Below are 22,288 nucleotides of genomic sequence, written 5' to 3' on the forward strand. Positions count from 1 at the left end.
AACATACAAACGACCTACAGGCCAGACCCATACTGTGCATTGAGCAATCGACCACCGGGCCTCCATAAATCATTATTAAGGAAGTTAATTTCTCCCCTCTCTGGTCTTTCGGTATGGGTCTTTCAGGGATTTGGGTAGAAACCGATCCCTGGCTACAGAAACTGGATTTAGGCATGTAAAATGTCACTTCTCAAACAGGAAAGAAGACCGAACTGATGTCCGTGGTTGAGAAGTTCCGACATGGCATAGTCAGGCTTACCTTGACACACCTGGTCTTCTTGCATTGGATTGGACTCAATTCCATCCTGGAGTTTTCCATGGAGAAAGGTGCCGTCCGAGTGTTACAACTCTTCCACATGGTGGCAACAAAGGAAGGACCCTACATCGATGTGGATTTGGAGAGGAGGAAAAAGGGATGTGCCGTCACAGTTTGGGCTTTCTAAACATAAAACTGTACTCGCACAGCTATAGACGACAAAATTGGAGGCAGTGAATCTCGTTGCCTCTGTGCCACACAAACATTATGAATCGTGCTTAAGTTTTTTTAAAATGACTCCTGGCAAATGTTCCTCATGACAAATAAATGAAGTTGAGAAACAATTGAATGGAAGATGGCTACGGCTTAGAACTTTTTGTACCGAACAAGGAAAATTATAGGTACAAAATGCATACAGGGGATAGGTAATGGGTTTATCTTGATCGTCAACAATAGGGTTTGACAAAACAGACACAGCCAGACTAAAAAAACGGGTCCTTAAAACAATGGTTGTTAATTTTTGCAGGTACTAGCACACCTGAAACTAATCACTAATTGGATCGCTCTCCTCTACACTGATCGGCCAGCTGAGTCAGAGATGAAGGCCACCAATCAGAAAGCAGCAGGGGGAAGGGTCTGGGAATACCATGGGATTCCCCTGGAAAATTGGCTGGGTACAGGAGGGAAACCTGGACTTCTCTGCTTAAGATCCTGCCCCTGCAAGCTGATGCCAGATAAGCAAAAGAAATTGGATTGTCTTGATGGAATTTAATTTCCGTCAGTGTTTAATACATTATTCAACAAGCTGTTCTGTACCGCTCAGTAGAAACTTTAAGGTCACACACTCCTTGCCATTCCCTTATGTGACTCAATAATATTTTAGTATTATGAACTGGCATGCACATGTAAAAATAACAGCACTTGTGTATGAGTTAAACATTCTACATGGATAATGTTAGATGTAAGCATGACTGTCTATGCATAATTTCAAAAATAACAACAAATGACCAGTGTATTGAAAGGCGTATTGCAGATGTCCTTGATTTGTATTAAAAAAAATTATATTATGTAACACAAATCAGTTTTTCAAGTGAATGTGTCTTGAAACTGTTCAATTGGGAAATTTTTGATCTCATCTCGCAGTAATCTTGAATGGAGCTATGCTGTTGCACTCTACCTCGTAAATATTTGCAGTTCCCATGGCTAATCAGATACTGCATGTTAATATAATAACAGCATACAAACACTGTGGTAATCTTCTCCAGTCTTCCATCACTTTCTTTCCCTTCCTCTCCCTTACATTTTCCCACTCCTCTTTGTCTCCACTTGCGCTCATCTCCTAAGGGCCAGACTGTGGTCTGTCAACAGAATCTGTGGAAAAAAACGTTGGAAAACCAAACCTAAGTCAAATTATTACGACTCTCGTATTGACTGTTGCTTTGGAGGCATTGGAAGCTCACAGAGAAGTAATGATTTCCATTTCCAAGAGTTGATCTAGATTTTCATTTATGAACAATAGTTTGGTTATTTGTATGTAAAATAGTATGACAGTGGAGGTGAAGAATCTATGCACACAAGTAATCATGTGACTCAATATTTTAGTATTATGAACTGGCATACACATGTAAAAATAACAGCACTTGTGTATGAGTTAAACATTCTACATGGATAATGTTAGCACACTTTTTGGCAATGACATTATTTCACTTGTTCTTCACTTATTGTCATGTATGCATGGCATATCCATAAAGCCATACTTTACAAAAAACACATACATACCAACATGTATTTATCTGAATCATAACTGTCTGATTTATGTCTCTTATAACTTAGTAAAGACTATCTCCCGGCAATGCTTCATATAACAAGCAGTTAAAAGGAGAGAAGGCATATATTGTGATGATGTAGTTTATCTGCTAAAATGCTAAGATGTTAAGAATGAGAGAGAGGCAGAGAGGAGAGAGAGAGAGAAAGAAAGACAGTTAGACAGAGAAAGAGAGAAAGAACGAGAGACAGAGAGTGAGATGGAGAGAGACAGAGAAAGAGAGAGAGTCAGACAGACAGACAGAGAGAGAAAGATAAAGTGAGAGAGATTCAGACAGAGAGAGAGAGAGAGAGAGAGAGAGAGAGAGAGAGAGAGAGAGAGAGAGAGAGAGAGAGAGAGAGAGAGAGAGAGATTGGGCTGTTTGGCAGGCTGAAGTCTGTGCGTGCAAGCCTGTCACAGCCCAGCCCTGATTACTCTGCACCATTCATCAAACTGTCACCTCTCTGACAGCCGCTAATAAATATACTGCCACAGACCCCCACTCGCACCTGGCAGCACACCACATTTATGCACACACACAATCCCACCACACCCCCATTTCACCACCGAGAGCACCCCGACAAAGCACCAAACTAAGTTCCAAAAATACTCCTTTCCAAAGCTCATTTGCTAATTGCTGCACTTGCCAGCAGTTGACCTTTAACTTGTTCAGGAACAAACATAGTGGAAGGTTTTCCTTTTCTTTTCCAACATTGACAAGAGATTGATAATCTTCAAAGTTTGATGTTTAAAGAGGTTCCCTTACAAGTGTCGGTCGCATCAATTCAAGAGACCAAAATTGTGGTCAGAATTACTTAAAAACCAGATCCGAGACCTGCGGTACTCAAGCCAACATAGGCTCAGCACAGCGGTTTCTTGTTAACATTCTCTCCAAGTAATTTGTTTTTCTCTCTGAGGTGTTCTTGGTCTCCTTGAGCAGGTCTCCGAGACGTCGCGAAGACATCTCCTCAGTCGCAGACAGAAGTATTCTTGTAGGCTTGAAAATGTCTCGAGACATTTTCTACATCCATCTGTGGATGTTGTCGGAGGCTTGAAAATGTCTCCAAAATAACATTTTTAACTTGAAATTTAGAGTGACAACCTGGGACCTCAGTTCGTCTCTGGGAGACTTGAGTCTTCATGAGCTTGCCGACTACTCTCAAGACTAGGTGGACAGACTCTTAAAAATAGTTGTATGGGATGGATTTCTGCTGGACTCAATTCACAATCAAAAGCAGTTCAGTGCATAGTTTTGCTGTTGGTCAGATGCGTAAGGCTGTATGCCCGGATGGGACGTGCTGAGGGAAATGAAAGACGCAACCAAAACCCATGAAATGTCTGCTTGTGGAGTTTTGTACTCCAATATGCATCTCAAAATCGACAATGTTTCAATAAATGTACCACATGGGACAATTTAAAAGTTTTGATCTCGTGCTGGGCGGCCCGGTAGTCGAGTGGTTAGCACACCGGCTTCACAGTGCAGAGGTCGCCGGTTCGCGTCCCGGTCCGGCCTCCCTGTGTGGAGTTTGCATGTTCTCCCCGGACCCGCGTGGGTTTTCTCCGGGTTCTCCGGTTTCCTCCCACACTCCAAAAACATGCATGGCAGGCAGATTGACCACTCCAAATTGTCCCTAGGTGTGAGTGTGAGAGTGACTGTTGTATGTCTTTGTGTGCCCTGCGATTGGCTGGCAACCAATTCAGGGTGTCTCCCGCCTCGTGCCCGAAGACAGCTGAGATAGGCTCCAGCAACCCCTGCGACCCTAATGAGGAATAAGCGGTACGGAAAATGAGATGAGATGAGATGAGAGATGATCTCGTGCTGTCTCAAAATCTCCTGTCGCTCCCAATATAGATGCTCTACAGCTCCCCCTATCGGGAGACAAATGAAGCAGTTGACTCAACAAGGCTGCACATGTGTGAGAATGTGGTGTTCAACGCTTAGAACCACAATGATCTGGAAGCTTGGATATCGTATATCATGCACTGGAAAGTGTCCTTGCCGAGCTGTGCGTGTTTGTGAGTGTCTGTGGGCAAGTGTGTGTGGTCACGAGGCTTTCGGCATGCTGCGCTGCCAGATGGCATTGCGGTAGTGGGGCACCTCAGTTAACAGGAGGAGAGCAGGGGAAAAACTGGAAAAGGAGTTCATATAGTAGATGGAAGTAGTTTTGTGAAGTAGTTTTGTGAGGTTAGTTTTGAAAATTTAAATATAAGAAAGCAAACATCTGAAGGAGGTGGAAACGCTGGGTGAGGAACCGTCCGAAGACACACGTCATGACCAGAGGTTTAATGAGATGATAAAAGGACCTTCATAGATGTTTGCAGGATAAAGTAGTCAGGCCAAGCAGGACACCTCATGCACCAAAAACAAGTCCAGTCCAATAACAAAGATGGTAGAGATAATCGTGGACTCCAGGAAACATCCATCACCACAGCTGCCCCTCACACTATCCAACTGCCCCGTGTGAACCGTCATGACATTCAAGTTCCTGGGAATCACAGTCTCCCAGAACATGAAGTGGAAGGTGAACACCAACTCCATCCTGAGAAAGGCCCAGCAGAAGATGTACTTACTGAGGCTGCTAAAGAAGCATCACCTGCCACAGGAGGTGCTACAACATTTCTACACAGAAGTCATCAAATCAATCCTGTGTTCTTCCATCACGGTTTGGTTTGGGGCCGCCACAAAAATGGACAAAGTCCAACTTCAACGGACAGTTAGGACGGAGGAAAAAAATCATTGGCACCGCGCCACCCACTCTCGAGGACTTGCACACTGCTAGAATCAAAACAAGCGTCCGGAAAATCTTACTGGACTCTTCGCAACCTGCCCACCACCTTTTCCAGCGACTCCCCGTCAGGCAGGCGCTACCGATCCATGTGCACAAAATCCAACAGACATTTAAACAACTTCTGCCCCCCAAGCCATTAACTCGCTAAACAGTAACCCAAATATCCCTGTTTAGTGCCTCTTTGCAAATCTTTTATGATGATACTAGTGCAGCGTGTTCTACCGGAGACAACCGGAGACCTTGTGTGTTCTACATACTTGGCCAATAAAGATGATTCTGATTCTGAAAAACTAATTTTGCTTCTCCCAGCACTGGTCAGTTGACAGTTGCATCTGCATATCATATGCATGCACGTATCCTTTGGCCGAGACGGCTCGCCTGCTGGGCAACAGGGTTGGCCCAGGTGTGGGGTGGAAGCGGAGTGAGCTGTGGGATCAGTCGACTTGTTAATTAGAGAGAGGTGATTAATGGTGCAGCACAGAAGAATCCATGGGGTGAGGGAGGGGGGGCAAAGGCTATTGCGAAGGGAGGATGCAAATTGTCTGGGATGGGCAAAAAAGTGATCAGGTAAGAGGGGCGGGGTGCATAAATGTACAATTGACTATCATGTTTTTCTAAAGGTCATCATCTATCTCCGATTAAACATGCACTAGATCAATTTTATAGCCAGCGTATGAATGTCCACTTCTTCATTTCCCAGCCGATTTGTTGTCAAAGTCACGTTGTGAGTACAGTAACTGTCCACGGGGGATGCGGCATTATAAACACCAACCATTTGGCAGATGCTCAGTGAGCAAAATGGCAGTGGATTCCCTGTGGCAAAGCCACCCGCTATTATCACGATTTAGACTAATTATGGGGCTTTTCCCATGTGAGGAGTAACAAATTCACACAGAATCCAAGAGCAGCGCATGAGATGCATTTTCTCCAAATGTGGACTAGTTTCTTTCAAAAGCAGAAAGCAAAATATGAGTCACTTGAGCGTGTTGTCAAGGTTGAAGCATTGGTCAACTCTGTTCTGACATGAAAGGTAACCCGTTTGGCACTGTTGGCAAGAAGTCCAAGATGGCGCCCGACTAGGCAGCCGTCAGCAAGTCCTCTCATAAGCTTTGCTTTTTTTGTTGTTGTTTTTGTGTTTTCTTTTGCCACTTTGAGTTGTTGTGCATCCTATGGAAGGGATATGGATTGTTTTTCAGTATTTTTGGCTACGACATTTAGCAAGGAGGAGACTCTGCTGAGCGGTTGCGCCTTTTTGGCAGCACGAAAATGCCAGCACTGTTTTTGATTTGGGAAGAATAGGAAAGGTTGGTGCTGTTGGATAGTCTGCTTCTGGATGGATGCATGGCTTGAGGAGCCCGCGATGAGAGGAGAGGAGCGTCAGCGCAGAGCGCCGATGCGTCTGTGGCACCGCCGCCGCTTGGAATTGAAGCGGATTTACGTGGCAAAGAAGATGTGAGACAGTCTCTTTTCATCAATGGATGCTATAGTTTAGTGTTTGCTTTCAATATTTAGCTTGTAGCAGATGTGCACATTTCCACTGGTGAAAAGGAAGCTTTGATCCTCTCCTCTATCATATAGAATTGATTCATTTAACAAAGATGGTGCAGAAAGTGCTTATTATAGAATGACTATCCGTGTCTTTTGTGTTGTGTCACATTATTTGTTAGTTAGTTTTGCGAGAGTGGCAGCCTTTACAGCATCTATTGTATTTTGTTTTTCTACTTCTTCCTTTCCTTTCTGGTTACTTTCATCATTTGCTGCTGGGAAATGTAAATTTCTCCAATGCGAGACTAACAAAGGCTCATCCAATCCAATCCAATCCAATCCAATCGTTTTACCGTTTGATCATTTCTATGCACGTAGAGTAAAAGGTGTTTGCCATCACTAGAATTGAAGAAATGTGATTTAACATGAAAGGGCTTTGTGCACAAAAAAAATATGCGTCAGTCATTGCATTCGTGATGTTCCTTTTTTTGCCAAATACTGAAATCAGAATCAGTGTAAAAAAAAAAAAAAGCAGAATGCAGTTGAGTGTAAAACACCAAAATAGGCAAATAAAAGCAAACATTTGATCACATAAGATCTATTCTGAAAAATACAATACATCCAAGATGTGATTTGAGTGAATAGAAAACAGTAAACATATCTTGTGAGCATCCTCCATCTGCTTCAAGTTTGGATTTCAGAGTCCAACTGATACAAACTTGAATGGATAATAGAGGACTGATGTGACGACGCAACATTTATGAATGTGTCCCCGCAATGATTTGATGGCATGACACTTCTACACAATTCCTTCGCTGATGTTCCCTTCCATTCTCACCTCAATCCGCTCTCTAGGCGGCGATAGCCAAAACCTGAGCTATTATTCCCTGCCTGATTGCTCCACGGCTCGTGTGATTAAGAAAGTAGACTAAACGGTCATTTTTCACGGTGATGGACAGAAGAGGAAAGAAAAGTAGAGGTGGGCTCTGTTTAATCTTGCACAGATGGAGGGACAAGGAAAAGAGGACAGAGAGCCATCATTTCCAGGGAAGCAGTAGCTAAATTAAAAAAGTCCAACCGTGATAGCCTTTTGGATAAGTAGCACCCGGAGTACCTATTACAGCAGTGACGCCTTGCTCCCTCTTTTACACGCAATCGCAGTAGAAATTGGCCATTAAACTATGATTCAGTGCAATTTTTTTCCCTTTGTGGGACACTTGGCGAGCGTGAATGTCATCGGTACAGGAAGAAGATTGGCCTCAGTACAAGAAAGAGCCGCAGACAGAAAAGATGACAGAAAAGATCAGAGAGATGTTTGGAAGATTTGTATAATTCATTACTTTGTGACTGTCCAGGCAGTTTGCGAGTAATCCTATGCAGGATTCGCAAATTCAGAATGGTTGTGTTCTTCGATACTTCTCAGACGTTTGAGGAATGTTTTTACTCATTCTAATTCATGTTTTCCTAGTGGCGGGCCGTGCACGTCATTCCTAGGCCTTCAGTAGTGCTACGTCTGAACATACACGTCCATTAGATGGTGTTGTTGGCCAGGAAATAATTTGAGACTTGTAGAAACGTAAGTCATTAAACTCTTCAAACTATGAACGTTTACTATGAACATGTAGATTCATGATAACCTCATAAAATTGTATTATTTGCGATTTTTGCTAGGTTCGGAGGTGTCCAAACTTTCTTGCCCATCTATTCTTGAAAAGTCCGTCTTGAAAATAGCATGAACAGTATATCTGCAACAAAATTCATTTCTTCTCCTCCTTCAGCCATTGTGGGTTGACAAAACCGCTATTAAATAAACACAACAATATATTTGCTTATGCAGCTCACTACAGATACAGTGTGCTAGCACTGGCCAGTATGCTCTTATCACTTGCATGCTGGGTCCGAGAGGACAGTAATTTCATCTGTGCTGTATGTCATGCATATTAGCATATTTGACAATAAAGCTGACTTTGACTTTGACTTTTGACTAGCGGCTACTGATACTATAATTGGCTAGTGAGTAGCCAATCATAATTTGCGAAAACTGGCGTTTCCAGCACCTTTGATGGCTGAAATGTCATTGGTTAAATGCTTAAATATGAAAACACACATCTGGAAGAAGCATAGCAGGGGGAAAGCAATGAAAGGAAGCTGAAATAAAATGTTGAATTACATGGGCAAAATATAATTCACATAAATCTGTGAATCAGATATTTTTAGGCCAGCAGAGAAGGCCTCGTAGGCCTTGACGGCCCTCCACTGATGTTTTCACCTGAAATGCAATCAGTTTTTAAATGTAAAAGCAGACCAGGGAGTTTTCCATCAGTTTCGGTGATTATGTACAATAAATGCTCCACCAAATGCTTTTAATGTTCAAAAATGATCATCATTACTGGCTGAAAAATGATATATTTCAATCCGATTAAGATAAATCATTTTTGCCGCTGTGTTTACAGATGGATCCATGATTGATGACCAAACTCGGCATCGGCGTCAGCATGTGCTCTGCACGGCATCATTAGTGGAAATGCTTGAAAGCGACTCGGCTTCGGTCAGACATTCATAACTTTCATTGGCAACACCCGCGACCGCCTCTCGTCTCAGCGCCGTCCTGGCATTCCAACTGTAGAAAGAGCTTCAAGAGATTTTAAGCGCACCTGTGTGATCACGTGTACATACGACTGAATGGAGTATGTGTGTGTGTGTGTGTGTGTGTGTGTGTGTGTGTGTGTGTGTGTGTGTGTGTGTGTGTGTGTGTGTGTGTGTGTGTGTGTGTGTGTGTGTGTGTGTGTGTGTGTGTGTGTGTGTGTGTGTGTGTGTGTGTGTGTGTGTGTGTGTGTGTGTGTGTGTGTTGGGTGGTGTCGGCGGCAAAGCAAAACATGCTGGCCCGTCTGTTCTCACAGCGGGCCAGCGGCGGCGGAGAAGCATGGAACTGTTGGGTGCGGTAGCAAAGGAAAGATTGTGAAAGCGATTTCGGAGACGTGCTGGGCGAAATGGGGTGGTGGTCATTTTTTTTTCATAGCGTCAGATCACGATTATTATCAACATTATTTTCTATTTTTTTATTAATTTTGGTTTTACATGTTTTTTGTCTGGATTTAATGAGGAAACGTTTACATTAAAAAGAAAAAGATGACAAAAATATTCAAAAAATAGTAGCAGTAGTAGTAGGTATTATTATTATTATTATTATTATTATTATTATTATTATTATTATTTCTGTGTAAGCTCTCAGTCATACAGGAGTGGTCCATCGATGAAAAGGTTTCTTCAGCCATCATCTGTACTTCTTCGAAGGTGTCCGGCGTTTCGCTTCTTATCCAAGATGCTTCGTCAGCGAACTAAAGTCTTGCTGGTAGTTTCGGCCCCATATATATCCCAGACGTGGCGGTGCTGGTCCCTGCTCTGAGGTTGGGGGGAGCAGAGGACTACTCCCTGCGGCTCCACTGATTACGTCTATTGTCTTGACTGATTACTTCTATTGTCCTGCCTATGAGGTCTACGACTGATTGCCCCATTTGCTCTGGTATCACCTCATCAGCATAACTAAGCCTATGTTGCCTAAGGAGACTGTCGTACGAACGATCCAAATTGAATCTCACCCCACCGTGGCAGTATAGTGAAGGATTTTGCTGTTTTATGAAAATCTTATGAAAATCTTCTTTTACTCCCCTTTCAAACTATCTATTTTCTTTGGCTAAGATTTTAACCTCATTGTCGTCAATTTGTCGATATTATTATTATTATTATTAACAGGAACATTTATGAATTAATTGAAACTCCTTAACTTGCAAATGAAAGTAGAGCAGGAAAAGGTCAACACTGACTCGCTGCTGCTTCTTCTGATGTCTGAACTTATATGTCTTCCCCATGTTTTATACGTTTTTTTTTTATCATTTCAAATAATGTATGGCGTACTGCAACTTTTATACAGGGATTTTTTGGGGGAATCGATGTTACAAAGACCATTTTGGCTAAAATCCAGTTTAGATGCTGGTAGGCAACGACAATGATGCTGCAGATCGCTACTATTGTCACGGCAACCAGGCAAAAGTAATCCTCATTTGTATATTTTTTTAGCACTACGTACGGTAGGATTGATAAAAGCATAACACGGGCATATGCGGTAAAGTGTCTGCATTTCAGCTTGTGTTAGCATTTTTTTATCATTTAAAATAATGTATGGCGTACTACAACTTTTATACGGGAATTGTAATCATTTACAAGGGCAGCTATTAGCCAAGGTTGTCATGTTTTGGTTTGCGACCAACCGGTGGCACTGTAGGGCTGCCACCTGCAGCTACACAATGTTGGTTGTTGACATCAGTGGCAGTTAAAAGGATTCCCGGCACGACCATTCAGTGTCGGGTCATTGTTTGTTTCACCATGTCAGGTTTGTTTCATCTTATGTTTTACTCATGGTTTTGTTTGCTACTTTGGACATTTTTGTTGCGATGACTATGTTGAGATTTTGTTCTGGACGACTTTAATACAATTTGTCAAAAACACCCTGCTCCTCCCCCGTGCCCTTTTTTTGGGGTCCACCAGCACCTTTGCAGGGTGTGACAAAGGCCGATAGGTATCAATTAAGTAACGTCATAATCAACCAGAAATTTCTCGCAATCGCAAGAATCGTTTGTAAAATTGCTTTACACCGAGTCACAGCATGGCACAGGTGGCTAAAAGTGTGATGTTCAGTAAAAGCAGACTGCGTACAGTAAGCGAGACAGAGACAGAGTGTGTGTTGGGGGCACAGGGCAATCGCTGAAAAACTGCACTAATTACGACCACCGGGTTTTACCACAGTGCCTTCTCCAGCTGATATCATTAGCTAATCTGCTTTGTGTCGTCCCCCTTGTCCCCCCTCCAATTACGGATCACTTCCTCTCCTCCCACCATCAACAAACACAACTCGGCATCCAATAAAATGATCCACTTTCAGACCCTTCCAAAAAGCCCAAAAGCGACAAACTTAAATGTGAGCTTGTGGCCTGCAAATGAGTTCCACTGGCAAGGATTGTTTTTATTTTTTGTTCAGAAGACTATAATGGTATGCTGTGAAATGTAAATTTCTCCATTGCGAGACGAATAAAGGTAAATCCACTCCAATATATTAATGAATGTGGAGAGTGTCACATTTTATCGGAATATTTAATGCCACACATAAGACTTCATGTAAAGCACAGGTGTCAAAGTCAAGGCCCGCGGGCCAAATCCGGCCCGCCACATCATTTTTTTTCGGCCCGCGAAAGCAAATCAAAATTGTTAAATTCCGTGATGATTGCTAAAATCTGAGCCAAAATTTCATATTTTTGGATGTCAACCACAATAAAAGTCATTATTTTATGACTTCAGATATGAAAACGAGTTATTCATTAATTTGCTGTGTGCTCTATATGTAATATTTGAAGGGATTTAAACATTCTAATGGGTTCCCCAAATTCATAACGGCCCTCGAGAGGAAACCATAACTACAATAAAGTATAAATCAATGAAACAGGATTATACCACCAGAGAACAAAGAAAACAGGGAGGAGACAAGTTCCAAAAATACAGCAGTTATGTTCCCGGTTTCATTTTGCTAACTTTTATATGGCAAAACTAGCGCCAGCCACAGATCCTCCTGTATTGCGCTTCTTCAGGCTATGGGCCACACCGCTTCTACCTCGCCATCTCCCCGCTTCCTTTAAATAGAAACATCAGACTGTAGAAAAACAACTTTCCGCTGATGCGACATCTCCTTCATCCTCCCCATCTTAGCCCTCTGCCTACCGCTCCCATCAAGCGCATACACGCTGATAAGTATGCACACCCCCACCCTTCCAAAGCTCTGATACAGACATTACGTCCATGCGAGTGGGCTGCATCGTCATCCCGCGGGGTCTTTGACAGAAGATGTAAATGTATAAGTACTTGCAGATGAAAAGGTTTTAATAAGTTCTATGAGGGAAGGGCATATCTGTATTGATAGGGTATATAAGCTGACCAAAAGCACCTCAAGAGAAAAAATGTCTAAGAGCAGCTTGTTTTTTTTCTTTGGCCTGATCTCAATATTTTCATAGTGGAAACTCCCTGTTAATACCCACACGGCAGCCAAATGTGCGGTTTGGCCCAAGAGGGAAAGGTGAGAGGGGGGTGAAAGGTATTGACATACCCTCTTTTCCCTCACTTTCACCTGGAAAGGCCTACATGACTGAAACACACCTGTCCACTAGAAGCCTAAGAAAAATGCCAAAAACCAGAAAGGGATAGGAATGTTCAGGGAGATCAAAATAAAAACTACAAAATATTTGACGAAAAAGATGAGATAAAATAAGAGCACATGGTGAGGAACTGACCACTTTCTGTAGGTCCTCACACTTTTTCGTGTCAGCACACTGGCTGCCTGTCAAAGAAGAGGAAGCGGGCAGACAAACCCAAGGTTGGATTTACATCTGTGAAAACAGCTCGGAGAGGTGAAGCAAAATCTTCGCTTGCTCACATTATCATTGCCATTTTGTAGGCCACGTGACCTGAAAGGTCATCCACTGCACATGAATTCAAGTTGCAACCTTTCCAAATGTATGCTGGACGCCTCACGAAGGTCAGATATTTCATCTCAGCTATTACCAAAGAAAGGAAATAATGATAGTGTCTGTGTAGGCTCTCAGTCGTAGAGGAGTGCAACAGGTCTCTTCATCTTCAATACTTATTTAAAGGTGTCGGACATTTTGTCCTCATCCGAAGAGCTTCGTCAGCGAACTAAAATTTTGCTGGTAACTCTGGCCATATAATCTTAATGGAAAGCACGTATAATAATAATAATAATCATCATACATTACATTTTAAGTGCCTTTCAAAGCTCTCAAGGACACGTCACAGTCACAGACAAGCATAGGTACTATAATAAATAAAATAAAATCACAAATAGAATGCAATAAATAAAATACAATTATAAATAGAAACAAGAGAGAGAGCTACACAGAAAATGCAATTTTAAATAGATGGGTTTTGAGGTAGGTTTAATTTAGGCCGTGCTTCTCAGGCCGATACCACGTAGGCTTAGTCATGCTAATGAGGTGAAACCAGAGCCAGGGATAGAACAATAGAGGTAATCGGATTGGCTTCATGGAGTGGTCCACTGCTCCCCCAACCTTAGAGCAGGGACCTATCAGAGCAGGGGTCTGGCACAGGGACCTATCAGAGGAGGGGATGGCCACAGGGACCTCTGTCCATTAGGGATATAGGGCTATGGTTAACAGCACAACTTTTGTAGGCTGACGAAGCTCTTCGGATGAGGAGTGAAAAGTCCAACACCTTCAAAGAAGCACTGACGGCTGAAGAAATGTTTCCCTCAGTAATGATGGTGGATACTTTTTTAACTTAAATCATTCTTTAACCATCTAAGTAGATGGTTAAAGAATGCACACTTCATGTTCTTGGGTCGTGTATGCAATATAGAGCTTGTGTGTGTTAATAGTAATGATTATGAAATTAAATGACAGCTGTTTTTATAATCGCAGATTTTTTTTCGCAAACGCGTTTAACCCGAAATTCTGAATTTTAAGCCTTATAGCAAAAAAAAAATCTGATATCTGTCATATCTAATAGCAGACTAATAATCTTTGTGTGAAATCAAAATAAAGACATTTGCAAATTTCTTCTTTCACCTTCATTCATTCGTGTCTATTTTTTTTAACTCTAATCAATTTAGAAGACAACTAAAATATGTGTTCCCCTTTTGTTATTACTTGTCTGAGCGTGTGATATTTTGTCTGATTTTATTAGTTGACAAAATTTGAATGATGAAAAGAATGTTAATACCACTAGAGATAATTTTTTCATTCATATTTTGCTCAAATGGGACTCAGACCAGAGAGAGTTGACAGGGAAGCAGAAATAGCAATAAGTGTGATTTGATATCAAAGTATTACGGCTTCCGCCATGTTACATCACAGTGTATTTTACACCGTGTGAGGTGGGAAAATATAGGTAATAATATTATTGAAGAAAAATAATCAACAACTTTACCATCTTATTTACCACGAGTCATATTTTAATATCAGGAAAGCGCAACAGTGATATGAGCGTTGAGGAAATGGAATAACTGTTGTGGGAAGTGTCATGTTCAAACTTATAATGTTGTTTGGGGTATATTGGAGGTGTATTCTTCCACCCTCTCCACCCGGTCGGACAGACATTCCATGTCCTCATACATAATTCATTTCTTAATCTGATTTCCCAAAGCAATTCTCAGTGTGTTAGTCACATATTCAATAACGGCTTGTGGTGAATAATCTGGCCGTGTGTTTCCATGATGCCCCCCCAACACCACCACCACCACACCCTTCCCATCATATGCGTGCGAGTGTGTGCGTGTGAAAGTGACAATGGAGGAGGCGGACAGGGATGAGAGCGGATCCACACATCATCAGTCAGCATCCTCACGAGTTGACAATGAACAGATGCGCGCGCTTCAGCATCACATCTCCGAATGGGATGACTCCTCTCTGTCATGAGCGGCGTTAGCGCTCAGCGGTGGCCGCAACAAGCTCGACGGTTTAACAACTTGTCAATTCAGCGTGAGCGGAAATGATCAAGCGGTATAATAATGTCTTTGTGGGATACGTGGTTAAATATGTGTATGAAAGTTCAACAAGATGCTACGGGGATTATCGTACCACTTTTCAACTGTACTTTTCAAGACTAAGTGGGACACAGTGGGAGTGAGGGATTGTCAGGTGTGCCCGGAGAAATTATTCAATGTCACTTTTTTAACATTTAAAGGACAACCGACGTCTCCGGACAAGTTCTGTCCATAATTTGTAAAATGGCTTCAAATGCTAGTAGTTTTTAGACACTTTTATCTCATTTTTATTGGTGTTTTGTGTTTGACTAAAAATATCATACTGCGTGTTTTGGGTATTTTAGATGCTATAAAATGTTTTTCTGATGTCAGTGGTGTCGGTTGTCCTTTAAATAATAGTGAAAATAACATCTCCAATGCACTGATATTTCAAAACAATAATGTGCACATTAATCCATGATAGAAATATCAGCCCTACAGTCAAACTCATAACTCATACATAAAATCATTTACTGCCATTCCCGAATTTCTTCAGGAATTGAAATATGATATGGAGCGGCATTCCCGAATTTGTTCGGGTTTTGTTTTATCTTGTCGGGGACGGGGGGGGGGGGGGGGGGGGGGGGGTCAGACCTCTAGCGCTGGTCAGACCTCTAGCAATGTTTATTCAATTCCACGAGGAGGCAGCATTTGCCTTTTGTGCAGCCGCCCCCATTTTAAGCTCAGATAACACCACACCCATGTAATTTAGGAATTAACTCTTTTTTCGGATTAAAGAAAAGAGTCTAAGGTTTCTAACACCGCGTTGAATGTTAATGTAGTCCTAAAACTCAATATTCAGTGGGTCTTGCAATTTGAGTGAAAATGACAAAAACCCTGGCAATGGAGTGGACACATTTTTGCACATCGTCTGGCAGTGAATGAGTTAATAAATATGACAGTCTTTTGTATTGATCAAATCAAGCCCGCCCCCCCAAAAAAACAATATATATTTTTTAAAATGACTAACTTGCTGAGGATTGGTTAGCATTAAACACACACACACTGGTTCAAGGTGTTCCCCGTTTACGACTAAAAGAAAGCTGGGATAGGTCGAAACACCCCCGCTACCCTAGTGAGGATATAGTTGTTGGGAGAAATGAATGAATCAATAATATTATACTTATATTATACATAGAATATTATACTTTTGTCGACCTACTGCATGTGAGGAAAAGAAAGTCCATCACCAATGAAAGAATTCGAGCATCTAGCTAAATGTGAAACAAAAAAAAACAATAGCGCCTCGACATCCAATTAGTGAATTGCCTAACGTCTAGTCAGGAAGATGTGCATATTCAGCAACACCGAAGAGCACAGAGCCAACCCCTGACAAACTTTATCTATTAACTCTTTTATCAGCCAATACATGGAAACGAAAATCACCTTTGACCTTAAACATAGACCAAGTTAATGATACAAAAGGGTGGCAGGATGTTTGGGGATTTTTATGGGACAAAAAGAAGGATGACTTGTGGCTTTTAAATGTGATGGTCAAGTCAATTGTCCACACGAACACACACACACACACACACACACGCGCGCGCGCGCGCACACACACACACACACACACACACACACACACACACACACACACACACACACACACACACACACACACACACACACACACACACACACACACACACACACACACACACACACACACACACACACACACACACACACACACAAGGTTGTAAGTTTAAAGAACCTAGACCACCCCCTAGTGTCCATTTTTGATAATTCACAAAACAACAGAAATCATTTACAGTAAAGTCTCGTTATATCGATATCGGTTATATCGATATTTTGTCGGACTCCCAAGAATATCGATATAACGAGACTTTACTGTATTTTTATTGTGATTATGATCTCTCACACGCACGCACACACACACACACACACACACACACACGCGCGCACGCACACTCGCGTGTGTTGAAGTACCAATTGCACAAACATAATACTACTACTACTACTCATAATAATAATCATCTTCATAATAATAATAATAATAATAATAATAATAATAGTAATAATAATACTACTACTACTACTACTACTAATAATAATAATAATAATAATAGTAATACTACTACTATCGATATAAAGGTTTCTTCAGCCGTCATCTGACTGTCAGATGACGGCTGAAGAAACCTTTTCATCGATGGACCACTCCTGTACGACTGAGAGCTTACACAGACGTAATACTACTACTAATAATAATAATAATAATAATAATAAAAATAGTAATGATAATATTACTAATAATAATAACTATAATAGTAATCATAGTAATACTACTACTACTAATGATGATGATGATGATGATGAGGATGATAATAATAATAATAATAATAATAATAATAATAATAATAATAATAATAATATGCAGCCCGGTAACCGAGTCATCTTGTAAATAAATCAAAGCAAGTCTGATCTCTCCTTCCTTCATTAAAAACATCCTTTATACTTCGCAACAATGTTTTGTTTTGTTTTGTTTTGTTTTGCAATTAGTCGTCTTATTGTATTTCAAGTTGTGAAAAATGGGGCAGGCAACTTTACAGCCGGGCTGGCAACTTTTCAGAGTTGCCTGCCCTGGTGTCCGCTAACTTTTTGTCATGAGTTTCATAAGGCACACCGGACTACAAGGCGTGCATTTAGTTTTAATTTTAATATTCGCAATGAAAAAGCAAGACATGAGAGAGGTGGCATTTCTGCAATCTCGCACATCCTAATTTGGCACTTGGGGAGTCAACACACCTGGCAGGCTGGTGCTGACGAGGAGGATTTTTTTTGACTTGTTGATTGCGGCGTCACTTTTTCAGGAGACACCAAGATGGTGAGAAGCGGGCAGGGCAACACACGTGGCTAACCCGGCCGCCACCAATAACAGTGGATCCTACCGTGTTCAAATGTTGACTGCTTGATGATTGATGGTCGTTATTAGTGGCTTTGGAACACTCTCCGCCACACACACACACACCTTCATCCTCTTTCTTCATCTTCCTCCGGCTAGCTGTCGTTTTTTTGTTTCCGTGCGTTCCTTCTCCCTCTCAGACAACAAGAAGAACATGAGCAATAAATTTGATATTTGTGGATATTAAGTATTGCTGGTTTTTCCAAACAGGCAAATTTTCATTTTAAATTCACCTTATTTTCCGGGGTATAAGGTGACCCGGAGAATAAGGCGCATCCACGATAAATAGTGTATTTTCAAATGTTTTCCATATCCAGTGCTACTTCGGTTTACGAACGTTTTCGGTTTACGAATGTTACATTTATGAAAATTTTACCTTGGCATACAAACTATTTTTCAGGATAAACACGGAGCTGCCACAATGACGGATGGGTCGTTCGCGAACGAGCCCGTTCTCCTAAAAGAAAATGGTAGCCGGTTTTGGTCCTCTATTCCCCGTCCCCAGTCGTCGGTTAGAGCCACGTGATTGGTCAAGAACACAGCAGTGAGGGGAGGTGGTTTAAACATTAAAGAGACAGGCAGACGACAGAGAGAGTGACAAAATGGATAGAAAACAGTGAAATTTGGACTTGTTTCAACGGTGATGGTTCAAAAGCAGAGTGTAGACTGCAAGGTTAAAATTCCCATCAACATTTGCAAACATTTCCTCTTAATTGGGAAAACGATGACCTTCATTTCGGCCTAATTTCTGACATGTTATGGACCAAATCAATCAATGCATTTTCTTCAATGTAGCCATCATTGTATTCATTTTATTGCTAGCATACAATTTTGTTTTTAGCAAAATATGGATGGGCAAGACAAGACAGGACCTTTCCTCTGAAGATCATTAGCTTTCCATTATTAACGGATTGTCAAACCACAGAGGACACTCGGACAAAGAGGAGGGCCAGGAAGCTACAGCAAGCTTGGATTCGAGTATATCGTGGTCACATGAAGACACGCCTGAACAAATCAATTGCATGTGTACGTTTTACACAGCAGGATTAATAAAATAAAATGCAGATTAGTTCACCAGGTCTAAATCATGCCTTCTACGGGTAGAGTCAACACTGGCGCGCATGGCTGCCGCTGCTCACCCGCACAAAAAAAAAATCCAGTGACTGTAAAGTGTCCATGAGAGTTTTGAAAGGTGCTTAGAAATTACATGTATTATTATTATTTTTTTTTTTTACTGTATTACCTTGCTCTCCATGTTGATTTGTCCGCCAAAGGAGATTTTCCTTCCATTTCTAATGGATGATGATTTATTTTCCTTTTTTTTGAGGGGGGTGGTGGCCATCTACTGTTTACGTCTCTGTGGTTGTTGTGTTATGCGGTCAAGTAGCAGTTCTGGCAGATACTTTGGTGAGGGCAAAATTAACTGCGGAGCATTTCATTAAATGCTCAATATATCTTGTGTTTTCTGGATCATTTAAGCCCCATTACAGAACAGTGGCACTGCCTTAATTTCTAAAGTGCCTTTCAGAGGCAACACCTCAGGCGCCTTACTCCCGATCTCGCACACGCGTACGATGCAGCCGAGCGAATCCGCATATTGTGTTAGACTTGGACGTTCTTATGCTGACATTATGAGTAGGAGCCGCCTGGACACTTACAAAGATACACAAACACTAAGGCCCATAACGTTTCACTTTATTTAGTTCTGGGTTTTTATTTTATTGTCATTCTTTTTCAATGTTACTCCTTAATCTGCTCTGCTTTGTTAATCATTGATGGACATTCCATTAATACTGACGGTCGTCACTGCTACATGCGGAATTTTGCTCGTAAATTATAGGAAACTTAAAAAAACAACAACAACAAAAGACAGACAAAGCACTGATGGATGTGGATTTTCATCTTTCACCATATTCATAACTCAGCAGGTGAGTACCGGTGGAGTTATGCTACCTTCCGTTTCAATGACGGAAACGTTCGTGTGTTTTTGTTCAAACGGTGATTACAGTGAATTTTGAATGCTTCCCCATTCTCTAACAGAAAAAAAATAAAGTTTAACAGATGTAAATAATTCAATCCACTCACCAAATACTCCAACTTCCTTGTTCCCAATTCTCCAAGCCTGCTCCTTTTTTATGCCATCCCAGCTGGCAAAGGAAGCAGGCCACGTCGCACACGGGTTCCACACACTGGAATGACATTTACCCATAGTTTTTATTTCCAAATCAACTCGTTGCTTGCGTGCGTGCGAGTTTTAAAAACCTGATTAGGCTGTCCGTCTACTTGTGCTACGACTGAGTATGTCATCGTAGGTCGCGACGGCGTTCTTGATGCCTATTGGTTGTCGTCAGTGCAATGCGACCAAAAAGAATAATTACAAGAAGTGACCATCCTAAAGCAAACGATAATTTTGTCAGTGACGGGCCGTGGATTTCATTGCTTGGCCTTCAGGAGTGCTACGTCTGAATCAATCCAGGTTGAAAAAAGTGTGTGTGTTACGACAAATCCACGAGAGGATACCATTAGCCAGGAAATAAAAGACAGACCTTTCTTGATGACGTCTATTTTTTCTTGAAAAGTCCGTTTTGAAAATGGTTTTAACGTTAAATCTCCATGCAAATTTTCTCTTTCTCCTTCAGCCATTGTGGGTTGACAAAACTGCCATTAAATAAACACAATATATTTGCTTATGCAGCTTGCTACCGACAGTGTGCTAACTGGCCAGTATGCTCGTGCGGCAAGTGAGACTATGATTGACTTGGCGACTAGCCAATCAGAGTTTGCGAAAACTTTCTACGTACACCAGTCCTGCGGCAAGGCCCTGCGCGTCACCAACTCGAAATCTGATTGGTCAGAGCAACAGACGTTAAAGCAACGGAGTCATCGATTTGACACCACATTTAATGCGACAGGTCCCGCAGAACTGGCGTCCAGGTAGAGGCAGCACAACAGGGGAAAAACAATGAAAGGAAGCAGAAAGTCAATGTGGAATTAATTATAATAATTGGAATTAATCGAGTATAATTATTATTGTATTTAATAAGACGAAATATAATCATCATCAGTCTGTGATTGAGACATTTTTAGGCCAGCAGCAAAGGCTTTGCAAGCCTTTACAGTCCACCGCTGAATTTAGTGATAAACAGAAACGCAGTGGAGATCTTTCCCAATAAAAGCAGGTAGGAGAGCAGAGCACGGGCTATTTGAAAACAATTATTAAATAAAGTATGCAGTTATGAAATCTAAAAAAACAAAGTCAACAGAACAAAAACGTCCAAAGTAACAAACAAAACCATGACTAAAACATGACAAAACAAAGCAAAAGAGACAAGACAAAACAAATCTGATTGGGCGAAACAAACACTGAATAGTGTAGAGAGTACTTTTAACGGCTACTGATTAAAACGACCAACACTTGTGCAGCTGTAGGCAAGTCCTTACAGTGCCACCCGTTGGTCGCAAACCAAAACGTGACACCAACGGGAACAAGGATTTTTGGCGATTTGGAGTGGCTGAATCGCACTAAAAATATGTTAGTCGAGTCGGGCAGTGGTCTTTTTGTTTTGTACACCATCTCAGTTGAAATTGAGGTCACCTTTTAACTTGCTGGCACATTTGACATGCCAACTTGCTTCCTGCGGCACACTTGTTCCAAGGTCAGATTCACCGTACGTGAATGTGAACGCACAGTGGATGCATTTGTCCATTTGTGCTAACACTGATGAGGTCTGCGGGCTTTGATAGAGCACGGCGGTGGTACTTAATGTTGCTTTACAAACTTGATTGTGAGTGTGTACGGTCGGACGCGGAGAGGCGTGCCACAGTGTGTGCTGAGCCAGCGGCACACAGAGGTATTGTGATGTTGGGAGCAATTGATACACTGTAAATAGAGTGGGCTTCCTGTCCGGGTTTTGTGGCTAAGGTGCTAAATGCTTCAGGAAACCAGATACACGTACACATCCTCTAAAGAGATGTCGAGATAGGAAGAGAAGGTGGATGGGGTGACCATTGGGAGATATAAAGACAGAGAAAGGTAGAGGTCGAGTCAGCTGCTCTGAGGGAGGTATACATGGACTTCCGATGATTGTCATCTACGATTGTCATCCACTCCTTAAAGGACAACCGACGTCACTTTTTTGTTTCCTAACTGACATCAGAAAAACGTTTTATAGCATCTAAAATACCCAAAACACGCAGTATGCTATTTTTATTCAAGTACAAAATACCAATAAAAATGGCTTAAAGTGTTTAAAAAGTACTTCAATTTGAAACCGGAAGTGGCCAGTTTCAGAAGGTCTCGGCCTCTTGTTTGTGGAGTTACGGCAAGACGTCTTACCTTGCTCGAGAATCAAAACAATGGCTTCAGATTTGGAGAATATGCTTCCAGTTATGAATGTGATAAGATAAATGTTTGCAATCGATTAAAGAA

The 22,288-nt window shown here is 41.6% G+C and overlaps 1 long non-coding RNA gene across 1 annotated transcript; it reads right to left on the minus strand.

Moving 5' to 3' along the window:
* Positions 1-265: 265 nt before the first annotated feature.
* Positions 266-20,032, minus strand: LOC148902786 (uncharacterized). The gene is made up of 3 exons (XR_016114325.1): positions 19,945-20,032; positions 1,557-1,627; positions 266-379 (listed from the first exon to the last, which is right to left on the minus strand). It is a non-coding gene; the product is annotated as an uncharacterized LOC148902786 (long non-coding RNA).
* Between the last annotated feature and the right edge of the window lie 2,256 nt (positions 20,033-22,288).

This window comes from Hippocampus bargibanti, linkage group LG01 (assembly GCF_051943395.1).
Source record: "Hippocampus bargibanti isolate YZ-2025 linkage group LG01, ASM5194339v1, whole genome shotgun sequence".
NCBI classification, from domain to species: domain Eukaryota; kingdom Metazoa; phylum Chordata; class Actinopteri; order Syngnathiformes; family Syngnathidae; genus Hippocampus; species Hippocampus bargibanti.